This window comes from Protopterus annectens, chromosome 9.part0, assembly GCF_019279795.1.
Source record: "Protopterus annectens isolate FY-2018-M chromosome 9.part0, PAN1.0, whole genome shotgun sequence".
Lineage (NCBI taxonomy): Eukaryota > Metazoa > Chordata > Ceratodontiformes > Protopteridae > Protopterus > Protopterus annectens.
In genome coordinates this window covers 939,026,938-939,045,195 of record NC_056743.1, presented here as the reverse complement: position 1 = coordinate 939,045,195, position 18,258 = coordinate 939,026,938, and positions in this window count along the sequence as shown.

The window sequence follows — 18,258 nt, the reverse complement described above, 5'->3', positions numbered from 1 at the left end:
GATCTGGCTCAGTGTTTAATTTAGGCTAGTGATCCTTCTTATAAGGTTGTTTCTGGTAAAAGAAAGAGGGTGCCTCTTTTACGGAAGAGATTCAAGATTTTGAATCAAGACAGGAAGGTGAAGTAAATAGATGCAGGATTTTCTCCTCAAATTTCTGGTTTAGACTCAGCTGAGAGTTCAGTTTCTGATTCTCCCTGTGAGGGTTTCTCTTTCTTTGAGACTGTTGTTAGAATGTGCCAGTGTTTTCAGTGGGGGAACACTGCGGTTTCTCAGTCCCTCAGAAAATACTATGAGTTGTTAAAGAATAATTTTCCAGAACCTACAGCAATTTCTCCTGTCTGCTTTATAGGATGTATGTGTCACTGCCTGGTTTTCCTGATAGTCAGCCAGTAGCCCATAAAAAGAGAGAGGAAAGGATGTATAATGTTCTTCAGTCTTTTAAATGTTTATACACTATTCCCAAATCTGACTGAGGAGGTGTAGCTTTAGTTGATCCCACTGTTGCTAAACAGTTAATTAATTCCAGTTCTAATCTTTCTGATAAAGATGGGAAAATTATTGATGAGTATGGGAAAAATGTATACTTCTGCAACTTTGTCAGAATTTTAAATTGTCAGGCCCATATGTTGAAGTTTGCTGTGACTAACTGAGAAAATATGAGGAATGTCTTTTTGTGAGGAAAAATCTGCTTTAAGTAATTTAGTTTCTTCTATTGCACATATCACTACTTACTGTTTACACTATGTGTATGACTGTGTTGCTGTTCTAGGAGGTTTGCATGGCTGCATTATCAGAACCTCCCATATGATGTTAAAAATGAGATTTTAAATTCATCTTGGATAGAGATTTTGTGTTTGGCCCCTCAACTGAAAACTTGATAAAAAACTGTGATGAAAGGGGCAATCTGATCCAATGAATCTCTAAGATTTTTCATCTCTTCTTTTCCAAAATTTCCATAGGAATTTCTAACTTCTCATCAAATTTTGACAAAAAGCAGAATAAAATTATCAACAAAATACAGGTTGTGATGATGTGAGGTATTGCCAGCTATGCCAGGAGAAGTAGGGCAGTGGATGTATAACATATGCCAGTACAGCTAGCTGGAATTTTGTAAAGAATTATATGTCATTCATATAGCAAACTAATTTGTACTGATGCTTGTGCTGAAAATGTATTCGTAAATCTGCTTGTGTTAAGAATGTATCAACAGTGTGCCCTGCTGCAAAGAAAAATAAATATACATGTATTATTGTAACTGTTGAAATGTATATATTGTAACAGAGGATACTGGAAGAGAAGAGGTTAATCTCAATCCACCTGACTTTGGAAAATAGTAAACAATTACTTCATTTAGGCCATAAAGATTGTATTTTACAATTCTCAATGCAGCCAGAGACAAAAAGTCTGTACTATGAAGCTTCCTGCATTGTCACTGGGGTGAGCTAATTGTTACTCTGGAAGGGTGGAGATTTGAAATTGTTTTATGACTTCCAGAAGCTGCAGCAGATTTTACCAAGGCTGTGAAACATAGGTGCTAAATCATGGCAGTTTCTAGCAATTGGGGTTGAATGGGAACCAGAAGTCAGATGACCAGATGTATGCGATGTCATTCTGTAATCACTCACTAAAAATAATGTTTAATACTAGATGAGACTGGAGTCTCAGGTTACCCTGCTTTTGTAATCTGGGAAAGAAAGATATCTCACCTGTTTCATCTTGCCTTGCTCTTGTAAGTAACCAGGGAGTAATCATTCTCTAGATCAGTCAGGAAAATATAGTGAGACAAGTTAAATATTGTTTTTCCTGTAACTGTGTGAACCTGTCCACCTATGCTATTTTTTAATATTTCCTGTGAATGAAACTCTGGTGTTTATTGTAAATAGATATTTAGTATTTTCAAGTTATTTTATTACTAATTGTAAACTATATTTAAACTTTTCATTTTGGCTGGTCTTTTAGAGAATATTTTAGTCTCTGAGAGTACTTATATATTTTTTTTTAATTTTTTTATTTAACATTTGTTGACCGGGAAAGTCCGACTAGGTTCCACAGATCCTGTTTTCAGCGGAGGCCTGGGGAGAAATGCTCCAGATATATATATCTTATATCAAATGCTTATATATATTTGGTGATAGCTCTGGCTGCTCCTGAAAGCCTTGCTGTTGGTCAAACTGCCATTTTTATTAATATTAATTCTACTCAGTATAATTGAGTACCCCTGCAACAGCCTTAGAGTAGCTGGCTTTGGGGTGCCTGGTGGGGAGAAGGGAGCATAGCTAGTAAATCTGTGCCACCTTTCCCAGGTGTGTGTGTGTGTGTGTGTGTGTGTGTGTGTGTGTGTGTGTGTGTGTGTGTGTGTGTCTGAAAATCAAATCTTAAAGTATGTGTGTCTGTCAGCTACTTGGAGCTGGGACGCGAAGCACTGGTTTTACAGAGAGGGTGCTGGAGGACTTGGCTTGGGCACTTGGCTGATTTCTCAACCCATTAGCTGTACCAGTGGGGAGTCTTATTGGGGACCTGAAGGGAGACAGACCCTGGACTGAGTGTGTTCCCTGTGTGCTCTTAATGGAAATTGTACTTGATGCAGAGAGATGCATCTGGGAATACTGTGTGTATCCATTTTTGTTCCAAGTGAACGTCCCTCTCCAGTGCCAGTAGTGAGGATTCAGGCTCCTTGATTACTGGCAAAGAAAATATAATGGAGCCAGTAGCTGTAAACCAATTTACATTACTGGTACTTCAGAAGCAGAAAAATGGTTTACAGCTAATGGCTCCATTGTATTTTCTTTGCAAATTGAAGGTTGAGTCAGAGTGTATTTTTCCTTGATTACTGGTCCAGAGTGGGGACACCACACAGTTAAATAGATGTTTACAAAGAAATGGTAAGGAGGTTCCAAAAAGAAACATTGAACTTCCCAAAACTATAGTTAGCACAACAAGTCTGAATGACTGTTCAAAAGACCTTGTCACCCCCTCCCACCCTGGCCACTTTTTCCTTCCAGAAAGTCTGAATCTCCATTTTTTTGCTTTGACAACAGATATATTCAGAAAAATGTTTTCTGAAAATCATTCTTCCAGGTTACAAATGGCAGTGGGAGGAAATTCCTCCTTTCCAGGGGTCAACAATACTACAGACCCCTGCATCATCTGGGACAAGACCATTGATTACCAAGTAGCCTACTTCTCATCTTGGGATTTGTGCTACTGTTTTGTTTCTAGTAAAAGAAGAAGCAAAAGAGCATTGTATCCCGGTAGTGTGATGCTGTGGTGAAACCAGCACTAGTAGTAGCCATTTAGGTGAATCCCCACTTTTTATTATTCTTAACAAAGCTTATTCTTTCTTTCCAGTAGGTATTGCTTGATTAAGTGTTGTCTAACCCAACTTCAGAATATCTCTATAAATACTTCTCTTCCATAAATCATCAGGGTCTACTTTAGTAATTTCCCCTTAAGTGTTTTGCAATGCCCTATATAGACAAAAGCACCTTGAGTGAACATTTTTTCTGTAAAAGCACTTTTGAAATTTTACCAATACCTAGTTGCACACAGGACATTAAGTTTGCAGTGACAAGCACTGCCGCCAGAGATCCAAACCAGTGAATTTCTGGGGCTTTGTCTTTTTCTGAAAAGATTTCAAGCCTGCATAAACTAAAGCACTGCTGGTGATTCCCTGCTAGTTTTTCCCATGCACCCTCTCCTTCTTTGATTTTCTTTTTAAACCTTGTGATTTTAAGCTGCCCACCCCTACTGTAAATTGAACTTAATAAGCTCCTCCCTTTCTACAATACTGTTGATATCTTGAATTATTTATTTGCCTTTCCTTGTGCTTTTATTGAAAAAGTGCATTTTGTCTCTCATCTGTTCTACTGATTTACTTGCTCTGAATTCATTATCTGGCTAGCTGTTGGGTAAAGTAGTGTATTTTTGCACTCAAGCAAGCATTTGTTTTTACATCAAGAGGTCAGTGTACTTTCCATGTAGTGCACTGGGAAGTAACCTGGTCTGTTTAGGTTGGGGAAACACTTGAGATTTCTACATGCAGTTTCATTGGCTGGAGGGCTTATTAATCAACTTATCTAGTTTTTAGTGCCTTTATAATTTTGTACAATTGAATGGCTCCTGGCTCATTTATATAAAGCAAAGTACTTTTATAGAATAATCACACTTTTATAAGTTGTTTAAAGTACACTGCTGTCTTTGTATGTTTAAGTTTGTCTGTGGTAGCATTTCATATCTTTTAAGTTTGTTTGTGGTAGCATTTCACTCTGGACACTCCTTTACTGTGCTTTTACATTAGGAGGATGGGGATAATTCATTTAGTGCTAGAAGGTATTTAGGTATTAAGCTATCTGAGCTGGGAAGCACACAAAAGGGCTGTAGGAATTTTTTTGCTCTTCTTTTATGTATTGTGACTATACTTTAGCAGTTTCAAAAAATGCACTGTCTGCTGATGCTTTAAGTAATTAATTGCACAGTATTACATTGTATATGTTAGTTGTAGTAGGGCTGTTGTAGGTAGCTTGTGTGGTATTGTTACACTTGGGCTACAAACCAGCTATTTAAAATTAAGAAAGTGTTTTTCTTTACCCTTGTGGCAGAAGTGTGCTGGTCTAACCTGTCTGATTGCTGTTGGAAGGTTTATTGTGCACTTTCCTGATTTGTAGTAAGCTTAAAACTTGTTGCTCTTTGCTCGTATTTAAGCCTTGCATCTGTTAGCAGTGCCTTGTATACATGAAAAGCCTAGAAGCTCAGTTTTCCCCTATACAACTGTAAGTGAAACCCTCCCAAGCTTTTCTACTGCTCTAGGAGCAACACTGAGTAGTTTTGCCTTATTGATATACCTTGGCTTACACAAAGTATAGTTCCGTCTTGTATTATCGGCACTATCAGCACAGTCATGTCAAATAACCCATCCCCCTCCTAATAAAACATACAGTAAAAGTCTGCTATCATGGACAGGCAGTTTCCCATCATCTCTTATGCCAGCCTGATAGACATGGGCATCCTAAGGTAATGTAGCAATTGTCTCATGTATACTGACAACCACTTACTTGGCATTCTGAGGCAATGTAGCAACTGCCTCATGTGCACTGACAACCCTCTCTTCTTACCTCCCAACACTCAGACTTGCAAGAGATGCACTTATATAGCAAAATTGGAAGCTACGCACTCTCCAGCCAAGACCGGAATAGCTGGTCAAGAGGAGAAGCTCAGCACTTGCACCACACCACATGGAACACATAGCCCTCCAGAACACACACCAGCATTGCCTTCTCATAAAAACACAAACCGCACACCAACCTTCACAGAAGCTCCCAATAAAAATTTACCCAAACTGCAGAGACCTCCAAGGCAGAAATGCACTCAGCCACCACAACACAACATTAATCACGAGATGCATAACTCTCCTAAACAGTATGCCACTCAACCAAAGCCGTTAAGGCAAAACAGCTTGCCCAACACACTAGTCATAGATGACTCGATAGTGAGGCACACTGATGTCCCACTCACTAGGTTGAATAAGGAGAAAGTAACAGCTGCCTGTCAGGTGCCAGGATCCACCACATAATGCACATACTCAGGTCCTTCAACAACAGGTACAAATATGACTGTGTCATTGTACATGTGGGTGTAAATGACCTGAGACATACCTCCCTGGAATACATGAAAAGAGACATGGAGAAGCTCTTGGATTATGTAGCCCAGGTGGGTATGACCATAGCCCTGAGCAGCATCTTACCATCACCCAGAATGATACCACAGTGCAAGCAGAAAATGACTGATTTCAACAATTAGCTAAGTTTCTGGTGTCATTCTAAGGGGATCCAGTATCTGTTTGCCTGGGATGACATGATTGACAGACCTTGATGCTTTGCCACAGATGGCCTGCATCTGTCACCTCTGGGCTTCCGGATACTGGCCAAGGCTCATGACATCCCTATAGTGCCTTTCTAGGCGGTGTTCCAAAGACCAAATTACCACCGTAACAAATACAGTCTAAGGGTCATGCTGCTCAATGCTAGAAGCCTAAATCTCAAAATGCACTTGCTGGAAGCACTCCTTGAAATGGAGATCATCGACATTTGTGCCATGACAGAGACCTGGTTCAAGGCAGCAGAAAGCACCCTTGCACTACCAGGCTGTAACTCATTCCACAGCTTTCAGCCCCAGAACTTGAACCAAAGCTCCAACGGTGGTGGTGTTTCCATATTCGTAAAGGATGCGCACACCTCCAGACTGGTAGCCCAACATAATACATCTGAGATACTTCAGTTGCAGCTATCATTTTTAAGACAGCGATTCAGGTCGTAACCTGCTATAAATCCCCAACCATGTGCCAAGACTCACACTCCACATTCCTAAGCACCCCGGAGAATATTAGGGTCCAACCTAGCACTCTCATACTGGGTGACTTCAACTACCCCTCTGTTAACTGGGAAAACTACTCATGTACCAATACACTTGCCCAACGTTTCCTGGAATTCATTAATTCCAGTGCTCTGGACCAGATCATTCTTAACCTCACTAGAGGTAGCAACATCCTTGACATGGTCATTACTAACATTGTCAACCGTTGCTCTACACCAATAGTCAACTCCTCCCTGGTTAGATTCTGCCACAAACTAATCATCTTGGAAATCCACATCCGCCCCCCCCCCCCCCCCACACACACACACACAAAGATAACCACCATGAAAACTTCTCCAAAGCTAACTTTGGGCTCCAGAAAGAGGTGGCTAACTTCATGGCACCCATGCAAATGGAGATCAATTGCATATCCGCCAAATCATACACCAATTCACTGTACGAACATGTACACAAATGCATGGATCTTGCCATACCCAATAGAACCAAGCTACTCTCCTCCAAAAAAAAGGAAGCTAATCTGGTGGTCCCCCTGCCATAAACAAACTCTACAACAGAAGGAGGAAACTGATGCGGAATAAGGTGAAGTCCCAAGAGCAGAAAAACTCCCTTCGCCTCAACAAAAAGTTGAGATCCCTCATCAAATCCTCTAAAGCTAGCTATGAAAATAGAATTGCAGCAGATATTAAAGACAACCACAAAGCCTTCAATAGTTATGAAAAGAATCTCCATGACAATACCCAGATTTGCTCTGAGCTACTGCACAATGGTACCTCCCATACCAAACCAACAGATATTGCCAATATACTGGCTGATAGATTCAGTGCCAACTTTATCCTTCTCTCCCCCCACAAGGAACCAGTCACAATACAAGTAGATTGCCAGGTGCCCAGTATTACTGCTGCACAGATTAAGACAGTACTATCCAAGGCCAAGAATACTGCTTCTTTGGGACCTGACAATATCCCTGGCTGTGTTCTACATGAACGACAGAGTGAACTGGTACCTCACCTGTGTGCCCTATTCAATCACATGGTCCAGAGACCTCAACCTCATTACCACAATCAACAGAACATGCTGGAGGGACAGGTTCATAACTCAGAGACTGCCTATGCTATGGAATAGACTTCCCATACATGTCCAAGCAGAGCACCTCACTGACCCTCTTCAAGAGAAAATATTGATGAGTAGATGGGAAATAGAAAATTCACCCCAGGGATCACTCCAGTAGTTTTACTCGACAGAGGCACTGGGAACTAAGGTCAGGTGGCACAATAATTATCCTACCATCAACTGTGAAACATACACAACCACAAACATGCTGGCTCAGAAGTTCCTGGACTTTGTCAGTGCAAATGCTCTGAAACAGCTAGTCAGCATTCCCCACCAGAGCCTCAGATGCACTGGACATGGTACTCGCTAGCTTGGGAGAGCATTGCACCCCCCCCCCCACACCCTGTGTGATGTCCTCCTTGGTAAGGTCGGAACATAAATCAGTTTTGTGCAATGTAATTATAAGACCAAATGCCCCATCAAGCTGAAAAACTCTTAAGAATTTTTCAAAGATAAATTACCTCTTAATAAGAGATGGTATAAGAAGTTTCAGAGCCCACCCCCCCCCAATGCAGATAACATGGATTCTTATGCAGAGGTGTGCACCAATGTCCTTTATAACCACCTAAGCTGTTGTATAGAATTGGATGTACCTGACTGGATCAAAACTAGGTCTTTCTGAAAAAACAAGTCTCTCTGGTTGGACTCCAAGTATAAACAGGCTGTACAATAAGAGAAAGAAACTGATGTCCAAGAACAAGAGGAACTGGCTCAGCAGAGGAAGACATTCCTATCTACCTTAAACAAACAAATCAGAGATCTTGTGAAGTCTTCCAAAGCTAATTATGAAGCAAAAATAGCCTTCCTAGCTAAGGAGAATTACAAGGTATTCTTTAACTGCATCCAAAATTTAAAAGGAAATAGCTATGTTCCGAACTGGTTGTGGATGGCACTATCCATACTCAAACAGAGGTAATAGCTAACCTGCCAGCTGGCAGATTTGGAGCAAACTTCACACTTCTGTCCCTTCCAGTCATTCCTCAAAGTATATCTGCACCATCCCTCAGCCTATTGTCTCAAGAGAACAGGTCATCTTGGCACTCTACAAGGTTGCCTTTTAAACAACTTAAAACATGACCTAGCAGACCCACTTGGATCCGTGTTTAACCACAGCCTATGAACTGGCTATGTTCCAGTAGGGTGGAGGACAGCCACAGTAATCCCTCTGCACAAAGGGGGGCCGTCAAACGACCCTGAGAATTATAGGCCCATAAACTTGACTAGCCTCATCTTCAAGGCCATGGAAAGAATCATTATGGATCTTATTAACAAGGACATAAGTAATCTCCAAACTCTGTTCCCAAACAGCTCAGATTCGTTAAAGGTAGATCATATCTGTTAAACATGGCTGACTTCTTTCGAGAAAGCCACCAAGGCCCTGGAAGAAGGAAAGACAATGCATCCCATCTATCTTGACCTAGCCAAGGAATTTTTACACAGTCTCCACTCAGGTATTATAGAGAAACTCTCCCAGTTGGGAATTAACACCTACATTACCAGATGGGTACCCAATTGGCTCACTGAAAGGACACATATTGTCAAAGTGGATGACATCACCTCTAGCAAAAGACCAGTCACCAGTGGCATACCACAGGGTTCTATGCTGGGCCTATTACCATTCAGAATTTATTTCTCAGATGTCCAGGCAAATTGGGACAGCCAGTAGCTGACCAAGTTTGCTGATGATTGCAAATTGGGAGCAATCACTGAGTCGCTCAGTGATGTTAATATACTGCAGACAGGGTTAACACAGACAAATGATTGATGTCAAAGCCACAGACTAAAGCTAAATGCAAAAAAAATTAATTATTATTCCTTTCGGGGAAAGCTGATGTTCCTGCTAATTACATTATAGACAGCACCCTCCCAGGTTTATACCCAGTGGTACCTGATCTGGGTACTCAAGTTGACAGGAATCTGAAATTTGTCCACTACATATCCACAATAGTAAAAAATCCTTCTGTGTGGCACATCTTATAAGTAAAGGCATCACATCTAGATCTAAGGATAATTCCATTATACTCAGCCCCCATCAGACCAATAATTGAGTGCAGAGCTCCCTTTTGCATGTTTCTTACCAGACACCTGCAACAATTGGAGAGACTGCAGAGGTTTCACACCCAGAACTCGCAGGGTACACAAAACAAGTCTTATGCAGAAAGGCTGAAAGTCATGTGACTGTATTCTGTCTCCTGCAGGTTGCTAAGGGGTGACCTGTGCCTGGCCTATAGGGCATTCTCTGACCTGGCCCTAATGGAAATGCTGCACATTCGTAAATCAAACTGCATAAGGGTCACTCATTCCAGAGATCTTAACCTAGCCTCTGACATAAACAGGTCATGCTGGAAAGGCAGATACATCTCCCAGAATTGCCACTTCTATGGAACAAGCTTCCAATTCACATGAAACAGACCCCCTCTGACCCTCTTCAAACGCAACCTAGATCAATGGATGTGTGACCACATAGTCACTCCTGGGGTAGCACCCATGTCCCTCCTGGACAGAGAAAGTCGGTACTAACTACTGTTGATCCTTACTTCTGTGAACTTCAATCACCTAAACAACGACAAATGGGGTGGCTCAAGATAAATATGGATAGGCTTGTAAGGGCTCTAGGGCTGTTAGCCTAGTAGCCTGCTATGAGCCTGTGAACTTATGACATTACTTTATATTCTCACTGCAGCCATCTAATCAATAAAACAGATGGATATGAGTTTTTCCACTATCTCCATTACCAGTTTGCTGGATACGGGCATCCTGAGGCAATGTACCAGTTGTCTCATGTTTACTGACAACCAGTTAATTCTCAAACAAACTGATAAGGTACGTGTGAGATGTATCATATGTTCGAAGGAAACTTCGAATCACTAAAGGTTGACCTTTAACGATAGAGGTTTTTAAAACCTCGAATCATATAATGGAGATTGCCATAGAGTGCGTGAAGGGAAGAGTTCCCTTTACTGCACAGTATTGCAATCTCGACGTTGGTATATTTAAGTAGCGGGGGGTGTGGGGGGTGCAGGAGGGTTGCCCCCCTGCATAGAGCATTTCTTTTTGTATTGTTTTGGGCTTAAAATGTTTTTTATTTTGACATTCAAAGTATTAAAAGTTCGATCATTAAAGTTTGAACTTTAGTGATTCGAACTTTTAATACTTCGTTATTATGATATAGACCCATCACATAAAAGCACTCCTGATGTTGATCCTGATGCTGATCAGCTTCACAGTAGTACACATGCTGCACCCATCACACACAGTATAAAGCAAACACATAGAGCCAAATATGCTGATGTACTTAAATGTAACCTTCCTAAAGATTTCCTAGATGAAGTATAGATTACAGATGCCCTCAACAGCCAAAAATGCAGTCTTTCAAAACAACACCCACAACAGCACATACAGCCACATCTCATAAAGCCTCTACTTCTAAGCCTATAAGGCATGCTACCACACAATCCAACATTCTGGTTATTGGAGACTCCATTGTGAGACACACTGATATCCCTCTCACCAGGCTGAGTAGGGAGAAAGTCTGACTCTCAGTTGCTTATCAGGGGCCAGAATCCACCACATTACACAAACACTCAGGTTATTGGGCCACAAGTACCCGTATAACTGAGTCATAGTCCATGTGGGTATAAGTGACCTGAGATGTACCTCCCTAGACCATATGAAGAGAGACATCGTGGAGCTCTTGGAATATGTGTCCCACACTGGTATGGATCCTAGCATTGAGCAGCATTTTACCTTCTCGGAGGATGATGCCACAATATGAACAGAAGATGACTGGCTTTAATAATTGGCTTAGTTTCTCATGTCAGTCTAAGGGAGAGAAATATTTGTCAGCATGGAAAGAGATGGTCAACAGACCATGCTGCTTTGTCAGGGATGGTCTGCACCTATCCCCACTAGGCTTCCAAATATTAGCTAAAACATTGTCTTCCCCATAGTGCTTTTTTAGCAATGCCAAATTGAAAGTATTTTCGAAATAGCAAATCAAAACCAAGAAAATCTAAAGGTGCTACTGCTTAATGCTGAGAGTCTAAACAAGACACTCTACTCCCTATAAGCTCTCTTCACCCTAGAGAATGCTGACATCTGTGCAGTTGGTGAGATATGGTTTAAAGCCATGGACACCACACTGACAGTGCAAGGCTATAATGCCTTCCACACATTTAGAGTAGCTACTACTCAGACAGACACTAAAGATGAAGCAGTTTCAAGTGAAATAAAAAATAAATATAACGCAAGGCTGGACAAACAGGAAGATGCACTTGAACTTCTCCACATTCAGATCAACGTACGGAAAATCCTGTACCACTTCCATGGAAGCAATAGGTCCCACTCTATGACCCAGGAAACTCATAACACATACATAAGCCTGCTGCAAACACTGAACATCCAATCCCTACCATATTCATGGGTGACTTTAATTACCCCACTATTAACTGGAAATCATATATCACACCAAATGTACAGGCACAGAGATTCCAGGATTTTGTAAATACAGAGTCCCTGGACCAGATTGTCACTACACTGACCAGGGTGAAAACATACTGGATCTGGTTCTCACTAATATGGGAGAGTACTGCACCCCCCCCCCCCCCCCAGTGTAATGCATCAGACCACAAAATGGTCTAATTTGAAGTAAAAATAAAGCCTGTAACCCCAGCTAACCCTGGAATGTTCAGGAACTATTCTAAGGCTAACTTCTTACTATTAAGTGATGATCTGACAAAATTTAAATTACCCATATACCCTGAGAACACTGCTGCATTTGTGGAACTGTTCAAAGAAACCCTGTACAAGCATCTATCTAAAAACATCCCTATCCTTGAACAAATACTCTCCTGGATAAACACCTTCATCCCCTATGAAACCATCATTCTTGGAGATGTTAATATAGATTGGAACTTCCTTATTGGTGACTCACCCCAACATTTCATAAACCTGTATGGATTCTCACAACTGATTACTACCTCTACCCACTACAGTAAAAACGCTACTGGTTCCACAATTGACTGGATCTTGACCAACTCTCCAAACATCTGTTGTAACCCTTCTACCTTCCCCTGACTCTATTAGTGTCCATTCTCCCATCTCTATCCTAAGGCACTCTTCTCATCTCTCTAAGCCCCATCTCTACAGAGATTGTAGGAAACTGACTAACTTTTCCTCAGAACCCTTTAACTATAGACTCTCTGCCATCAACTGGTCTTTCCTAAAAACTCTCCCGCTCAATGACGCTGCTACTAAATTCAACCACATTTTCCTTGATTTCCTAAACTCTCTTCCCCCAACTCGCAAAATCAAAATCAAATCTAATTTTGCACCCTGGCTGTCCAAAGCTACTCATGCTTTGATGCATGAAAGAGATGCTCTTTGGAAAAAATGGCAAAGCACTAAAACTCCCACCTTTCTCCAAGGTTATAAACAACACAGAAATCATGTAAAAAAATATTTTGGATAAATGCCAATATTTCACTAAATATCCAAGCTCTCACCCAAATGACCCCCAAAAATTCTGGAGTACTATAAACTCCCTGCTCCACACTGGTTCTCCTACCATCCCTAACCCTTTCACCTATCACTCTCCCTCTGAAACTTCAGACTTACTCAATAAACTCTTCATAGACAGCATCTCCAAACTCATACCCTCTGGTAATTCTGCTCATCCCAACTCTTCTTTGTCACCCTCACCTCCCCCTAAACTTCCATGCTCCTCTGTCTCTCAGCCTTTTACCTTGCAGCCTGTTTCTACTAAATATATCAAATCCCTGCTTCTTAAACTAAAACCATGCTCTCCATCCACTGATAAACACCCCCCTCAATTTCTGAAAATTGCTGCTGACTTAATTGCATATCCTGTATCTATCTTAATCAACTGCTACATTCAGGACTCTACCATACCAGAAGTATGGAAATCATTCTATACCATCCCTCTGCACAAAGGTGACAACTCTGTTCAACCCTCTAACTATAGACCAATCGCTATTCTCTCACCGCTCTCTAACATCCTTGAAAAATGTATATGTACTCAACTACTGTCCTATCTCATTCATGAACATTTTTTCACCCCCTCTCAACATGGTTTCTGCCCTAAAGACAGTACCTCGACTGCCTAACTATCCTTTACTCAAAAGGTTGCAAAAGCTAGGGACAGTAACCTCCTCATCTCCTGTCTATTTCTTGATATCATTAAAGCCTTCAGCACTGTGTCTCATCCCATCCTTCTTAACAAACTCTCAGACCTAAACCTTTCTCCTTCTACTCTTGGCTGGTTTCAATCCTACCTTACTGACAGATGACTCTTCTCTCTTATCTATCTCCAAAGCTATCTCTGAACTACATTCACTAACACAGAATTCATTTATCTCTGTTGAAAAATGGCTCAGAAGTAATCGACTAATCCTTAACCCGAAGAAAACTCAACTCCTTCTCTTCCTACCTCAGACACTTTCCTCCCTAAATAACACCACTATTTCCCCTGCCTCACACACCAAACTCCTTGGCTAATAATTGATGACCAACTAAAATTTGACTTGCACATACAACAGGCCATCAAAACAACCCACCAAAAACTTGAACTACTTTACAAGAACAAAAAATTCCTCACAACTGCCACTAAATGCACTCTTGCACAGGCATTTCTCTTACCTAGTCTTCTCTATGCTTCCCCCATCCTTACTAATATCCAAACTACCTCAATGCAGAAACTGGAACAAATATACAACAAAATTGCCAGATTTATTCTAAATCAACCACTCTCTTTGCATCACTGCCTCTCACTAAACAAACGTCAGTGGCTGGAACCTCCGCACCTTCTCCTACAATCGCAACTCCAAACTACCTTTTCCATGCTCAACAACCCCTCTGCTTACCCTGCTCTCACCTCCTATGTTACTCTCCTATGTTGCTTACTATCAATACGATGCAAATAGTTAATAACCTTTTCTTTTTTACAATTATTCTGTATTGTGATTGTTACTTAATATTTGTATATTGTCACTTTATCTTTACTTATGTTTGCTGGGGCTTTTCACCTCAGGTCTCCACTGAAAATGGGTTTGTTTGCAAACTCAGTTGGACTAACCTGGTTAACAAATCTGAAATAAATAAATAAATAAATAAATGTTAATAGCATAGAGACAGCTATACCCAACAGGAATAAGTACAGAAGTAACTCAAAAAACAAGCCACCCTAGTGGAATCACAGCATCAGTAGATTGTATAACGGAAGTAAGAAAATTATGGCAAAAATTAAGAAGTACAGCACCCAGCAGAATAAAAGCACTCTCAAACTAAACGAACAGCTCAGAGGACAAATAAAGTCTACCAAAGCCATATTTGAGATAAATTTGGCCTCCCAGGTCAAGGACAGCCACAAGGCATTTTTTTGTTTATGTCCACAACCTTAAAGGGAATACAGAATTATGTGCAGAACTCATTGTTAATGGAGCCATCTATACTGAGCCAGAAGATATAGCAACCCTACTGGGAGACAAATTCACCTCCAACTTTACCCCCCGCTCTCTCCCTCAATCTACCATCAGGAAATACCATCAAATATAACTCTCCCTACTATCAATAGGGAACAAATCCTCAGTGATGTAAGGCCAAGAACACTGCACTGATGGGCTCAGACAGTTAAATAACAATTCCAGGGGGCCTGATAGGTCATGTTCCATGCTGTTTAGAAGGCATTGTTATTTAACTGTAGCCTCAAACAGACTTTGTTCCTCATGAATGGAGAAGAGCAGCAGCCCTCTCTGCAGAAAGGTGGACCATCTACAGGCCCTGGAAACTACATATGCATAAGTCTCACTAGTTTCATTTGCAGAGCCATGGAAAGAATTGCCATGGAGGTGATCAGTAATGACATAGGAAACCTCCAGACACTGGAGCCAACCCAGAAGCCTTCTTTGAGAAGGTCACCAAAGCAATTGATGAGGGCAAAACAGATCACAATGCCTACCTTCACCTGGCAAAAGCATTTGGCACAATACCCCACTCCGATATTGTTGATGAACTGAAGAGGTTAGGTAAGCCCTTATGTCACCCAGTGGATAGCCGTCTGGCTCACAGTACCCAGTAAGTTTGAATTGGGGAGTCAGCCTCCATAAAGAGGTCAGTCACAAGTAGAGTTCCACAGGTTTGGTCTTCGGACTGCTCCTATTAGGCATTTACTTCTCTGAAGCCAAGGTCAATGTCAGGGGCCTCTAGCTGACCAAATTTGCAGATGATTGCAAATCAGGAGCAGTCAAAGAATCCCCCACTGACACTAATGTTCTCCAGGAAGGGCTGACACAGACAAATAACTTGTATCAGAGCCTTGGACTAAAATTAAATGCCAAGAAATGCATAATAGTATTCCTTGGTAACTATCATATATTGACAACACACCCCTAAGAGTTGACATTGTAATCAGTGACTTGGGGACACACATAGACAGTAATATAGTCTTTGACCATCACATGTCTACTGTAGTGAGAAATCATTCTATGTTGTGTAACTTATACACAAACATATGGCATCTAGGTCCAAGCAAGTGTTTGTTCCACTAATTCCTCAGTGTACAGTGCCCCCTTTGGTATGTATCTAACCAGTCACATCCATCAACTGGACCATCCGCAGAGGTTCCTCACTAAAAGAATACAGGATGTAAGTAACATGTGCTCTGCAGACCACCTCAAAGCCCTATCCCTGTATTCTGTCTCCTATAGGCTATTGAAGGGAGATCTAGCCTTGGCATGCAAGGCATTGTTGTACCCCACCCTGCTGGACCTCCTACATATCCACAAAACCAACAGCACCAAATTACCCATTCTAAAGACTTAAACCTTGCATGTGATATAAATAGGACCTTTTGAAGAAACAGTTTGTATCCCAGAGACTACCGCTTCTCTGAAACAGGATCCCCATCCATGTGAATCTGAGATCCACCCTAACTCAATTCGAGTGTAACTTGGCAATTGGATGGGGAACAGGAAAGTCATTCCTGGTTTGGCACCTATATCTCTAATGGACACAAGATGTATGTAAATGGTTCATCACCCAGGCCTGTGTTTGTAAATATTTAATCTCCCAAGCCCCTGTTCACATTCAGCTTTGGGCCTTTTGAATTGAGAATAGAATTGAAACTGAAGCTTCAGAACCAATGTTTCAGGAGAGGGTTCCTTCCTCTTGGAGCATCGTCTCTCAACAGCTCAGCTCTGACATCAGCCTCAGAGTCAGGAGGGGCTGGAGCTTCTGGGTCTCTCTGTGTTCCACCTTTTGGAGAGAGTTCCTTTGTTCCAGTCTCCTTCTTGGCCTTTGAAGCCTTCTGTCAAGTTCACTCATAATCAAGAGAAGAGGTGACTCCACTTTTTTTTGGATCTGACTCAAACTCAAACTTATTCTGTTCCAGAGTCTGCTTCTCCTTGTCAGTAGGGACAGCCAGTCTCCAAACCTCTAGGAGAAGCACTATCTTTGAGATTTCAATTTGATTCAGACTTGTTGTCAGATATTCTGGAAGCCCTTGGATTCTTCATCAGAATCCCTTACAAAATACAATAATTTGGAATTCAGGGAAGGATCCTCTAGATCCCCCTTTGGAGATATCTCCTTCAAAGAAATTGTAGAATAGATCAAACAAAAACAAGTTGGTCTACAGATACACCTTCCTCTGTAGAATCTGTGTTCCTTGAGACTTTGGGGCTGGCTTTTCTACATACTGGGTGATCCCCCTACCTGATGCCCTCATAGATGTAATGGTTCAGTGAGCCTGAAAGGAACTTGATGCAACAGAGCCTAGACTTAAAAATATCCGATATGATTCTCTCAGCTCCGAAAGAAAGACCTCACTATAGTATGTGTCCTCCAATGGATGACATGGTCATTGTGGCAGCCACAAAGAAAGAACTCCCAGAGGAGAGCTCATTTGTCCATCTTCCTAACAGGAAGTCTAGGACCTTGGACAAATTTGGAAAGTGGACATTGGTTTCAATGGCTTTTATCACGAGTGCTGAAATACATGGCTATTACCCTAGATCAACTACTCTGCCCCTTCTCTCCCATCCTGCTTCCTGTCTTCCACCTTTATCCATACTTCAGTTCTTATTATTAATAATTCTATCCAGCCCTCTCATGGCTCTGATCCTCCTACTCTGCTGCCTTGCCTGTTCACCAACTCCCTGTACTATGCCACTACCAGCCTTTTCCTAGTGAATCTTTGTCTTAATTTCTTATCTCCCCCTCACACCCATCCTCCAACACCCTTCCATTCCTCCCAACACTCCCTATCTTCTCCACCTTCCTTATCTCCAGCCTCAACTATATTTCTCTGCCACTTCTGTCAATAACTAAAGATCTCTGCACTAATCCAATAAACCTGACTATTTAATTCTCTGTCATTACCCAATTATCTATTTAAGTTATTATTTCCCTATTAAAAAATCGATCGATAGTAAAATAAACCTTTATTAACTTTAAGTTTTTGTCACATATTTTTAGACATTCTTGTATTTTTTCCATTATATGTAAATATCTGTGTATATGGCACTTTTGGCATTATTTGTTAATTTGGCTTTTCTTCTTTTGCTTTGTCAATTTTGTAAAACATTGTTTTATTTCTTCCTTTGTATTGGAGCTTTTCTCACCAGGCCTTCTCTGAAAATGGGTTTCTTGCCCAGTCAGACTTTCCTGGTAACCAAATGTCAAATAAAATAAATAAATAAATTCACTTCCAAAGAGAACTTATCAAAGAGATTACCAATTCAATAATTTGCCATCCGATATCCA